Source organism: Tachysurus fulvidraco, chromosome 12 (assembly GCF_022655615.1).
Source record: "Tachysurus fulvidraco isolate hzauxx_2018 chromosome 12, HZAU_PFXX_2.0, whole genome shotgun sequence".
Taxonomy (NCBI): Eukaryota; Metazoa; Chordata; class Actinopteri; order Siluriformes; family Bagridae; genus Tachysurus; species Tachysurus fulvidraco.
The window spans coordinates 19,555,204-19,567,283 of NC_062529.1; the positions used below are offsets into that span (position 1 = coordinate 19,555,204).

Below are 12,080 nucleotides of genomic sequence, written 5' to 3' on the forward strand. Positions count from 1 at the left end.
ATTAAAAGTGAGTTTCTGAACCGTACACGGATCCTACAGTACTTAACCATTCTTAGAAGGCCTTGCTCAGGGGCCCAGCAGTGACAGCTTGGTGGACATACTCACAACCTTTCCGATTGGTAGCCCAACACCTTAACCACTAGGCTACAACATTCCTTTTTCACATCCCCATATTTAATTTATTAATAAACAGAAATAGCTCCCAGCTCCCAGCTTCAAGTTCCAGGTTCAAGCTGAGGTTTCTCTCTCTGTTGAGTTTCTGTGTCCATGTGAGTTTTTCCTCTTTGGGTCCTCCTGAGGCTGTCCTGCCTCCTCCCAAATGCATGTTATTGTAAATGAGTCAGTGGGGGACAACGTGTGTTTGCATGGTGCACTGTGACGATGTATTCCTGGCTTCAATCCCAGTCTTCCCAGGATAAGACCCCGACCGTTATGAAGCGCTTTACTGAACATGAATAATCAGGAGGCATTTCCCTAAAACTGAACACCATGTTATCAGACAGCCAGAAAATAACAGTGGGGTTGATAAAATGTGGGAAACATCTGCTACGGTTAAATAATAAATAAATAAATAAATAAATTGCCTGGTGTCCGGAGTATTTCACACACACTTTCCTTCACTTCACCGCACTACACTTCAGTTCACTTCATTACACTTCGCTTAACTTCACAGGTTTAATGTGCATCGTGTCATAACTTTTGGACACTCGTTGGAACCGCCGTTATTTGTGAAAAGTAAATCGCTCAAATTACCTGGAAAAACTGCCACATCAGGACGGCACACTTACCATGAACCCCATCTTCTAATGCTACGTTCAGACATGCAGAGATTTTTGCGCTGCAAAGTTTCCAGTCGCCGTACTATAAAGTCTTCGGGAGGTGATCGTACAGCTGTTTCTGTCTCTCTGTCTCTCTTTCTCTCTGCCTCGAGTTCAGATTGACCGCTTCTTCTCCTCCGTTTCATAGAACATAATGCAGATCTACACACCAAGTCTCGCTCAAGAATGTTTTATTGTTTCATTCATATCATGAATGCTAGTTCCACCACACACTGAGAGCATTATTACCATGGCAACCAATTCGATTCAATTGATTTGTATAGCGCTTTTTTAACAATTCACCTTGTCTCAAAGCAGCTTTACAGAAGTATAGAAACAAAATAAAAAAAAAACATAAAAATAAATTTTAATATTAAGTTACTACATATCTCTACATCTATCCCACAAGGAAAAACTCACTGAGATGATATGAGGAAGAAACCTTGAGAGGAACCAGACTCAGAAAAGAACTCTCTCTCTCTCTCTCTCTCTCTCTCTCTCTCTCTCTCTCTCTCTCTCTCTCTCTTTCACCATCATCCTCATTTGAGTGACACTCAACAGGAATGTCATGTCCACAACAGTTTATAATAGTGCAACCGAGAGCTCCTGAGGAATTACGGGTTAGCGCAAACTCTTAGTTCACCACCGACCCGCACTAATTCCTTCCTGCCGAAGTCTTCAAATGATTGCTGATGAAGACCAGACAATACAGCTGACCGATGCAACAATGGTTCAAAGAGAACCAGTCTCCGTGTGGCTCCATCCACAAACTTCTTAGCATAAAGTCGCTCCATATTTGCGTAAACTTTGATGCGTCAATGGCCACGCCCACCCTTATTTGCCATTTACCTTAGTCGCTCATGTCACTGGACCTGACTTTGTTACTGCAGTTTATCGCCTGCCTCCTTGTAAAATCTTGTAAAATGTTTCAACTTGTGTGTGTGGAGTTTGCATGTTCTCCCCGTGCCTCGGGGGTTTCCTCCGGGTACTCCGGTTTCCTCCGCCGGTCCAAGGACATGCATGGTAGGTTGATTGGCATCTTTGGAAAATTGTCCGTAGTGTGTGACTGTGTGAGTGAATGAGAGTGTGTATGTGCCCTGCGATGGGTTGGCACTCCGTCCAGGGTGTATCCTGCCTTGATGCCCAATGACGCCTGAGATGCCCAATGACGCCTGAGGCACAGGCTCCCCGTGACCCGAGGTAGTTCGGATAAGCGGTAGAAAATGAATGAATGAATAATAAGCTGCACTCGCATTAGAAAACGAGAAATATTAGGAGGAGAAGTTATAGGATAACGATCGTCTTCTTTAGATGGGACTAGTAAATCTGTAAATCTGTAAATGCCCCTAGTGTCCTATTACTGAAAGAAAGAAAGAAAGAAAGAAAGAAAGAAAGAAAGAAAGAAAGAAAGAAAGAAAGAAAGAAAGAAAGAAAGAAAGACGAGTTCCATGTTGGAGTTAAGTGCCTCCTTCCAGTTCATGGCCATAATCCACAGTGTTAATAAATTAATCCACAATCCACACCCTAAAATTTGCCAGCCTGAAGTAGCAGGTTCTTTTCCCTGGACTCCACCTCACAATAAATAAACAATTTTCTTGCAGTTAGTCAAAACTCCTAACAACAGAGCATTCGTCTCAGCCTGCAAAGATTAAAGCCGAGCTCTGTGCTTCTCACAAACAGACATGTTTTGACGGCTCCGAGTTGTTCGGGTTGACTTTTTGTGGTCAATAAAGACGATCTTCGAGAGCTGCTTCAGACTGAATGTAAGCTTCGATCAATAGGGCATGGAAATCAAATAAGACTCACACACCTTGTCCATAATTCAATGTAACCTTTTCAGAAGGGCTGTGCATGTGACAGCAAAGTCAAATAAACAGCTTGCTACCTGTCGGGAAAATCTGCGAACATTACTCTGCACTCCTCATTATCCCTGAGTGTTTATCTGGAGCGAGCTCTCATCAAAGTTCCGCCTGCAAACTTTAGATTAATGCTCTGGGTAACTGGATTAAAGAACTATCAATGTAATTGTGTATTTGTTTATTAAGGAGTATCCAGTGTCACCATGGTTACTTTGTAATAGCCACCAGTTTAAAGCTCTTCCTAAGTATTCAGGAGTTCTCCTTTCTCAGTAACAGCTCCTGGGAATAAGCTGATGATGCAGTTTTAACCCTGTCTGATGGCTCTGTTTCCCAGAATGCACCACAGCCTACAAACATGGCTGCCCAGGATTACACTTCACATAGCATATGAACTCTCACTCAGTCATGATACTTCTGATTACACTCACTAGCTGCTTAACTAACACACACACACACACACACACACACACACACACACACACACACACACACACACACACACACACTGTGTAGTAATATGGTCAGCTTGTTTCCTGCATCTGATTATTGCCAAGCCTTATAATACTGTGATTGTTCTGTTGTTATATATATATATTTTTTTCTTTAAAGTTATCGCATTTGTCCACTTTGACCTATTGGTCCGTCACTTGACCCTCACCTTTTATTGTCACTAAATTTGCCTGACGTCTGTGAGAACCGCATCTGCATCCGCTTCAGCCTCCTCAGATGTGACAAAGGACGTTCTGATTATGTTTATCACTTGCTCCACAGATGTAATAATTAATGGATAAACTGTATGACATTGTTCATATATATATATATATATATATATATATATATATATATATATATATATATATATATATATATATATATATATATATATATATATGTAATACATAGAGGTGCCGTATAAGAGAAATACATTTTGATATTTGCTGTTAAAAGTGAGGAGTAAATCTACATCATGAACAGCATAACATTGTTATTATATACAGCAGTTTACACATGAAGAAATCTGAGCCCATATTCGTCAAGATTTGCAGTGTAAAGAGTTTCTCCTAGTGAGGGAATTCTTAGTAAATCCTTATAAATATGGGCTTAAAATAAAAGAGAGGATCCTACAGCAGTAAAAATAAAAGTTATTCACAAAGCATCTTAACCCTTAAAAGAGCCCATAAGGTCAAAAAGGCTTAATAGTATCTTTAGCAGAGGAGTAAATGGTCAAAAGGTGAAGAGGGAGAAGAAATGTATATATATATATATATATATCTGTTTATTTTCAATTTTAATTCATAAAAAATATAGAGAGAGATTTTCAGTGTAGTTTCAGACCACACTGATACAAGTGTTATTTTCTTCCAGTATTTTCTTCGTTGGTGTATTAATGTCAAAGTTAATCAAAGTTTGGGTTCTACGGTCAGTGTTGTGTTACATTTTTTTGAAGACCTGCAGGTCTTATTCAGATCCCCTTTGCAACGGTTCATGGATTTCTTCGACAGAGACAAGAGCTGACAGAAAAGAATCTACACGGTGATATCTGCAGCTGGAGTGAATTTTGCAAACAGCTTCATATCTCAACAAACACAAAGGATCACCAAAAAGGTCATGGAATGTGAAAAAGACTATTCCAGTCTGCATAAGGAACATGACCAACCGATTGTATTTCTCCTTGTGTGACATTTCGCTTGCACACGTGAACTTTCTTTGATATTAAGTCGAGTTCACAAGTAGTTGTCGATATTGATATGATTTTCTGGATTGTTTTATTTTTTTTAATCTTTCTTGCCTCACTCTATCCCTTCCTCCTTCTATACCTTTCTTCATTTTCATTTCTCCTTCTCTCTACTCCTTCCTTCCTCCCTCCTTACGTTTTCTCCCTTTCACCCTCCCTCCTTCTGTAACCTTCTTCCTTTTCCTTCCGCCTTCTCTCCACCCCTTCTTTCATCCATCCCTTCCTCCCACCTTCCTTCTGTACCTCTTTACCTTTTCCTTCATCCCTCCCTCTACCCCTTGATTCCTTTTTTTTCTGTCTTCTTCCTTCCTTCTATACCTTTCATTTTCAGTCCTTCCTCCTTCCATCATCTGTTTCATTCTTTTTTCCTGCATCCTCTCTACTCCTTCCTTCCTTTTCCTTTTTCCATTCCTCTACACCCCCCCCCCCACACACACACACACCTTATTTCCTTTCCCTACATCATACCCTTCCTTACTCCCTTAATGCCTCCCTTCCTTTTCCTTTGCTACATGGCTGGTAATCATCAGTCATTCATCTTCAGTAATCAGCTTTATCCTGATTATGTTTGCAGTGGATCCAAGCATTTATCCCAGGAATACAGGATGCTCTGTTTGGGAACCAACATGCACACAAACACATTTACATTATTTACATCTAGGGGCAATTTATAGCCACTAATCAATCTACCAACATGTTTTTAGGACTTGGTAGGAATTTGGAGAACCTGGAGGATCTCGTGTGATGCACTAAGAAAACTCCTAAAGTCTCCCAAAGTTTTTGCTAAGGTGTGGTTATACAGTAGTTTCAGAGTTCTGTCAAAACTTGAACCCAACAGAACTTCCATCCATCCATTTTTCTGTACCACTTATTCAACACAGCGTCGCAGGGAACCTGGAGCCTATACCAGGGTACTTAGGGCACAAAGCATGAAACACAGTGGCACAGGTTTGAGAGGCCAATCAGCCAAGTCCAAGTCATGTCCTTAAACTGTGGAAGGAAACCAGAGCACCTTGATGAAGAACCCCCAAAAAACTATGCTCAGTCCAGCTCATCTCTCTCTCTCTCTCTCTCTCTCTCTCTCTCTCTCTCTCTCTCTCTCCCCCACTCTCTCTGGTTGATAGACAGCCACAACTGAATTCACGATCATCACACACATTACCTGTTTTAGAATTTGTGAGCTGACTGCTGACTGTCCGGGATTACTGGAGCAACAAAATACATCTCTCTCTCTCTCTCTCTCTCTCTCTCTCTCTCTCTCTCTCTCTCTCTCTCTCTCTCTCTCTCTCTCTTTCACCATCATCACACACATTACCTGCCAGTGCAGCCCACCTCCTCTCTGCTCCCTGACCACACTCTTGATGCTACATTAGCTCACCGTTTTTTTTAACAGGAAAGTACTTTCCAAAACGTAGATATTTTTGCCAAAATGTATTGTTTGTCAAAAAAATTACTGAAAAGATTCACTGGAATATTGTCTTAGGCCTGACAGTTTGTAGAGCTGCGCAACACACCAATGTATTACTGCTCAGCTATTGTGTTAGCTACACACCTTTTTTCATGGATGTGAAAAGTGCACTTCAAAAACCAAACATTAGTCTGTCCAAAAAAAAAAAAAAAGTAAGTAAACTTTTTACTTAGAAACATGTCAATAGCTCCATAAGAACAAGATCTATCCTGAGAATCATCTCAGGAATTTACTAAATATTATCAATTTAACAACAAATACTTTTAATCCATGCACTGGCAAATTTTTGGGACGTTGGAGAAAACATGGAGAACCCACATGGACATGGGAGAACATGAAGAAAATCTGCATAGACGGGAAATATTCTCTAAAAACTCTAAAAAAAAAATATTTGGGCATTAATTTGGATGTTAATTAAATGTGAGGTGTTTATTTTGAATGAAAGGATCACAGCAGGGCTTTTTTATTTATTTAATTTTTTTTTTTTTTTTTTTAAATTTTACAAGATTTACATTTTACTGCTGGTTTATTATTACATCCTTAAAATGAATTCAGTCTTCAAAAGAATATCTCAAAACCCAAATAACTGACAGTAAAAACTTTATGAAAGAATTTAACGAGTCAAGGGTTTAAGGAAAATTCTGCTAATTATTCTGCTGTTCACTAAGAATTAAATTAGGAGGTGTAGTCATTTATAATGAGCCCTGTATTTATATACAGACAGATATATACACTGTACACAGCTAGATAGATAGATAGATAGATAGATAGATAGATAGATAGATAGATAGATAGATAGATAGATAGATAGATAGATAGATAGATAGATAGATAGATCATCAGAGTTGTAAGCACATGCTTTGTTTTCTGTTTTCTGTAATTATCGTAATGATGCGCTTACATTATCCCCTTATGGCCACTTAAACCTTAATGATTGACGCCTCTAAATCCTTTCATACTCTCATCCACAACCAGGCAAAGAGCTTTGTTTGCATAATTACCACTCATTTTTTACTGTTTCTTACAAAGATCCTAAACCTATATCACCATGATTCTGTTTTCCTTCCTTTGCCTCTATGCATTTGTGCCTCTTTAGAAGACTGATAATTAGATCAAGATCAATCTTCGTATCGCATTGTTCAAGAATTTCAAGACACACATTTAGAACTTTGAGTTATGAGGTGATCACTAGGAGATTTATAATAATCAAACAAAAGCAGGCGCCGAATTATAAAATGGTTGCAATCTACAAACTCTGTTTTTAACTTTAACACCATGCTTATCACATCCTTCCTCAGTCTTATAACCAGAGATGGCTAGTCATGGTGTTAGATGGAATGGTTCAGACATAATATCTATCAAAAGCTGGACAACAGAACTATTAAAGTGAGGAATACATTTTATCATGAGGTTTCGCCGATGTCTTGATAAAAATGATGCGTTGTTGACTATTCAACACAATAATGAGTACACACTTTAACTTAGGGGCTTTTTACACCTGGTCACTTTATGCGTTTTCTGTGATCGGATATCTACAGTATCCGATCGTACAAAGACCAGGTCTAAATGCATTCGAAACGTTTTCGAGACGGATATAAATCCGATCGTTCAAACCGCTTCGGGATGTGGTCTGGGACGCATTTCAGATGAAACAGGACAGGTGTAAACGAATGTGGTTGTTCAAGCCACATAAGTCAGCGCTGTACTCCCAAACGGAAGTTTGTCACTCGAAAGTGATCTTTCACCCAGGTGTCTCATTGGGTCTTAAAATGCAGCAAACAGTAAATGCTGTTTTTTTTTTGTAGCGTAACCGTCGTAACAAGTTTTTACGTCTTCTTTTTGATTGCATTCTGAAAAAAGCTCATAGGGCCTTTTTACACCTGGTTACTTCATGTGTTTTCTCTGATCTGATTTGTTAAAACTCTTCCATTTACTGTACATTAGGCCACAAATGCGTCTTGGGGAATCGGATATCAATCCGATCTTTCTGCTCCCGCCCAAAATGCAAATATATTTTACCTCATTTCCGGGGTTTTGATGACTTTGCATAAACAATAATAATAATTATTATTGTTGTTGTTGTTACTAAATTCTTATATTCTAAACTGCATTCAATAAAGCCAGCCATATTAAAGAACCCAGCCATATTAAACTGCATAGACATTGTGACAGCTGACAAATTGAACAACAGTTGCTCTGTTATGCAGTTCGAGGCATTTTGCTGGCATGGTTTGGGTCCATTTGTCCTCTTAGCGAGAAGGGTCACTGCAAATCAGTACAAAGTGGCTGATCATGAGGACTCGCTGTATGATGAATATGAAAACGTTGTCACAACCAACGGATCCCAACCTAATTGAACACTTATAGGAGATTCTGGAGGTACAGTAGATGATAGACAGCACCAACATCAAAACCCCAACAGAGGGAATATCTTTCGAAGAAACAGCGGGTCATCCGTGTATTACCGTTCCAGAAAGTTCTATGCCAAGAATTTGTTCTATAGCAGAAGTTGTTCTTGGCCAACACACTACTGTATGCTTTCCCCCCCCATCAATTTGCATATAGATTCTCAATTTAACATCATAGCATATTATCTGTTCATTCTTCTTAGAGCATATTGTTTGTTTATTTATCATCCAACAGTTAATACTGGTACACAAATTTGATTGGTCATCCAGCATCCCAAGAGTGCTTATATTTAAATATATTATTTATAACCACACTGGGACTGACATTTCACATCTCTGTCACTCCAGCTTCTGTGTTTGCCACATTAAATTCCAATTCCTAGATCCAATATCATTACTACAAACACTTTTTCAGGTACATAACCTTTGGCTTAAAATAAGCAAGCTTATCATGATAGACAAAGGAATGAAAACAAATGAAAACAAAGGAATGACACCATTTCTCAGAAAGCTAATTTTATTTCTACACGGTATAAAATGAGACTGCGCCTCTGAACATTTGACCATATTGTGTCCAAAGTTACTTGATCTGCAATTCTTCTTTATATAGCTGTTGTTTAAAAGTAATATGGCACTCTCGATCGTGTTGTTATACTGAATACTGACATGGGTGGGATAAGCTAGAGTGCTTGGCCTATGGGCACGTCTGCGGTAAAATATTGTCCCCAATATTAAATAAACTAAAAAAAACCTCATACACACTCAGCATGAGCTCATAGCCGTCTTAAATTGTTAGCTTCCTGTTCGGCTACATCATCTGACCTTTTATCGTTAAGTTAATCCTACAAATAATTCTGATTTTAGCCACCAAGCTTTATTTTTGGTTGAGATCAAGCATTACTGACCTGAATGAAATACTGCCAAGTGTTATCTTAACACAGGTGTTTTGTTTTTTTTATTATTATTTGCGGTTGGGCTTGTTTTTATCTGTTCTTATCACAAAAAATAAATTTAATTAAATTAATAATAATAATAATAATAATAATAATAATAATAATAATAATAATAATAATTGTTATAATAATAAAACTGATGCTACTACTACTACTACTAATAATAATAATAATAATTATTATTATTATTATTATTATTATTATTATTATTATTATTATTATTATTATTATTATTCCCCTCATAGTAAATAATAAAATACTGTAATGATGCACATGACTGTAATCAAGATATTAGGAATTAACCTGTTATTAGTTAGCCTAAGATATTGTAATTCCTAATATCTCAAATACTAGCATGATAATATCACTGACAATAAACCAGTCCAATGCTAATAGCTAGCTTGCATTTGAAAGATAGGCTAGAAACACAGATTTAGATACTGTTAGCTAATTCCCAATTTCCCAAATGTTAGCTACCTGTAGCTATAACCATTCAGCTAGTTTGTATTATCAGCCATCACTATCCTAGCCAACATAAGAGATTAGGAATAAAGATGGTCATCATTAGTCATTGCTAATCCCTAACGTTATAATGTTAGATTAGCTATTTCCATTTGAATAGTTATCACTATGCTAACTAACATTTTAGAGATTATTCCTGTCTTATTAGCTGGTTATTAGCATTAAATTTATTATAATATTTTACTAACATTTGGGAGCAGAGGAATAAATATGTTGTTATTTAGCTTTCGCTAACATTTAATGCTTTAAAGACACTCATTTAGCATCAGTAACTAAATCATTGAGTTGTCTGAGACATAATTTGTGAATGATTCTTTGGTACATTTTCTTTAATACACCGGAATTTAAAAGTGTGTATTTTTTCTACTTTAAATTAAGTAAAGAATTTGAATCCTGTATCCTTGAATCCAAGATCTAGTGCATACTTATGGTCTTAAATATATTATGCAAATGTATGTGACCCATTCTGTGAGGTTTCTGTTTAAAAAAAGTATTAGAAGTAGCTACAGTTTGTAAACTGCACTTGCTGCATGTGTGTTAACTGTTGTGTTTATTAGTATTCAGCTACATTCCTTATACTATTGTATTAAAACGTAATCCATCAATTTTACCCGTGGCATTTTTGTAGTTGTAATTCGTCACACACTTGAAGATAAGCTCAGTGGAATCACACCTGAATCATTTCATCTCTTCGGTCTTTGCATACAACAAATTCATAATTTGCCACAAGATGTTCAGTTGGATGCTTTATTTAAATCTCATTAATTAACGCAATTAATGACGGCCATTACTTCAAGAAAAAAAACAAGTGGCTCTTGTCTCTGTGGCATTCTGTTTATCAATTACAATCCACTCCACAGCACATTCTTCATAATTAAAAGAAAATACCTGTGGCAAAATATGCATGCTTTTGTTTTTATTTAATTTATTGTACTTTCGGATTCTTACACTATGGTGCAAAAAAATCAAGACGATGTTTGGGAAATATGGAAAGAAGAACCCTGACGCAGTCTGTGTTAACTGTGAAGGTAACAGATGTATTTGTGCGACTCTGCTACCTCTACTTCTCTTTTCCTCCGATTTTTTTATTAGATTCAGATTCAGAGTGACCTTAATGAAGAAAGCATCTGGTGGTTGAAGAACACAAAGCTCAGTGGATGTGAAGATAATTTCCTTGTGAGGTCCTTCGGCGTCTCGTAAACAGGGTGAGAGCGGTAAATATGTTTACACCTATACCGCACATCTGGACAGAAGTAGAAGAATTAATAAAAAGAGATTCTGCTATGTGTGATTACAGCAGATGGTATAAGAAATAAAAGTTGCGTTATTGAAATAGCTCATAGACATAGACGCAATATTGTAACGTCATATCCTACACGTGGAGTATATAAAATGATCGACGTTGAACCGCTCATAGAGTAAGTGCTTCAGGTGCTATTAAAAGACAAACAAAGACTATTTTTTCATGTTTACTTTGAAGTACAGTAAAATTCTTTTCTTTGTATATCCAAACTAACCCGAAAGTTATGGTCAGAGCGCTGAGGTCAGTATGTTGCGGAGCAGCTGGAGCAAAGAGGAAAAGTTATATATCTGTGAATTAAGTCACAAATAACATTTGGTGAAGCTCTCTCACTCATTCATTTTCTACCGCTTATCCGAACTACTCGTGTCACGGGGATCCTGTGCCTATCTCAGGCGTCATCGGGCATCAAGGCAGGATACACCCTGGACGGAGTGCCAACCCATCGCAGGGCACACATACACACACTCTCATTCACTCACACACTATGGACAATTTTCCAGAGAGTTACTATCGACCTACCATGCATGTCTTTGGACCGGGGGAGGAAACCGGAGTACCCGGAGGAAACCCGTCTATAGTTACTATTAATGTTGCAGAGCGTCTCCATAACAAGTTGGTTAGTTAGTTAGCGCTCTTTTAAAGTTAAGACAAAAATGCAGCTTGGTATGTTCTAGAGAAACAACAAAAGCGTCCACCATATTAGGAATTAATAACAATTACAGTCGTAACTTGCAAAAGTGCAAAAGGTTTTGTAGACTCCTTTAACACAAAAGTGTTAAATATACATCTCCATTCAGAAACCTTCGCCATACAGTTAGAGAAATTACAAAATTTCTTTATCTAAGTTGTTAATACAGTAACAAATGTACACATCAATATAAACCTGTGATTTGAAAAGAAATCGTGAAACACATTCGGACGGATCAACATCCGAAATTTGAATGCGATATGTTACAATCCTGTGATATAGTGTTCACATCACAGAGTGCAGCCAGGAGACCAATTTGAGGTTGG

At 37.7% G+C, this 12,080-nt stretch overlaps 1 protein-coding gene across 1 annotated transcript in view; it reads right to left on the reverse strand.

Annotated features, from left to right (window-relative positions):
- alk (ALK receptor tyrosine kinase) overlaps positions 1–12,080 on the reverse strand; it is a 481,244-nt gene that overhangs the window by 371,133 nt on the left and 98,031 nt on the right. The window lies entirely within an intron of this gene.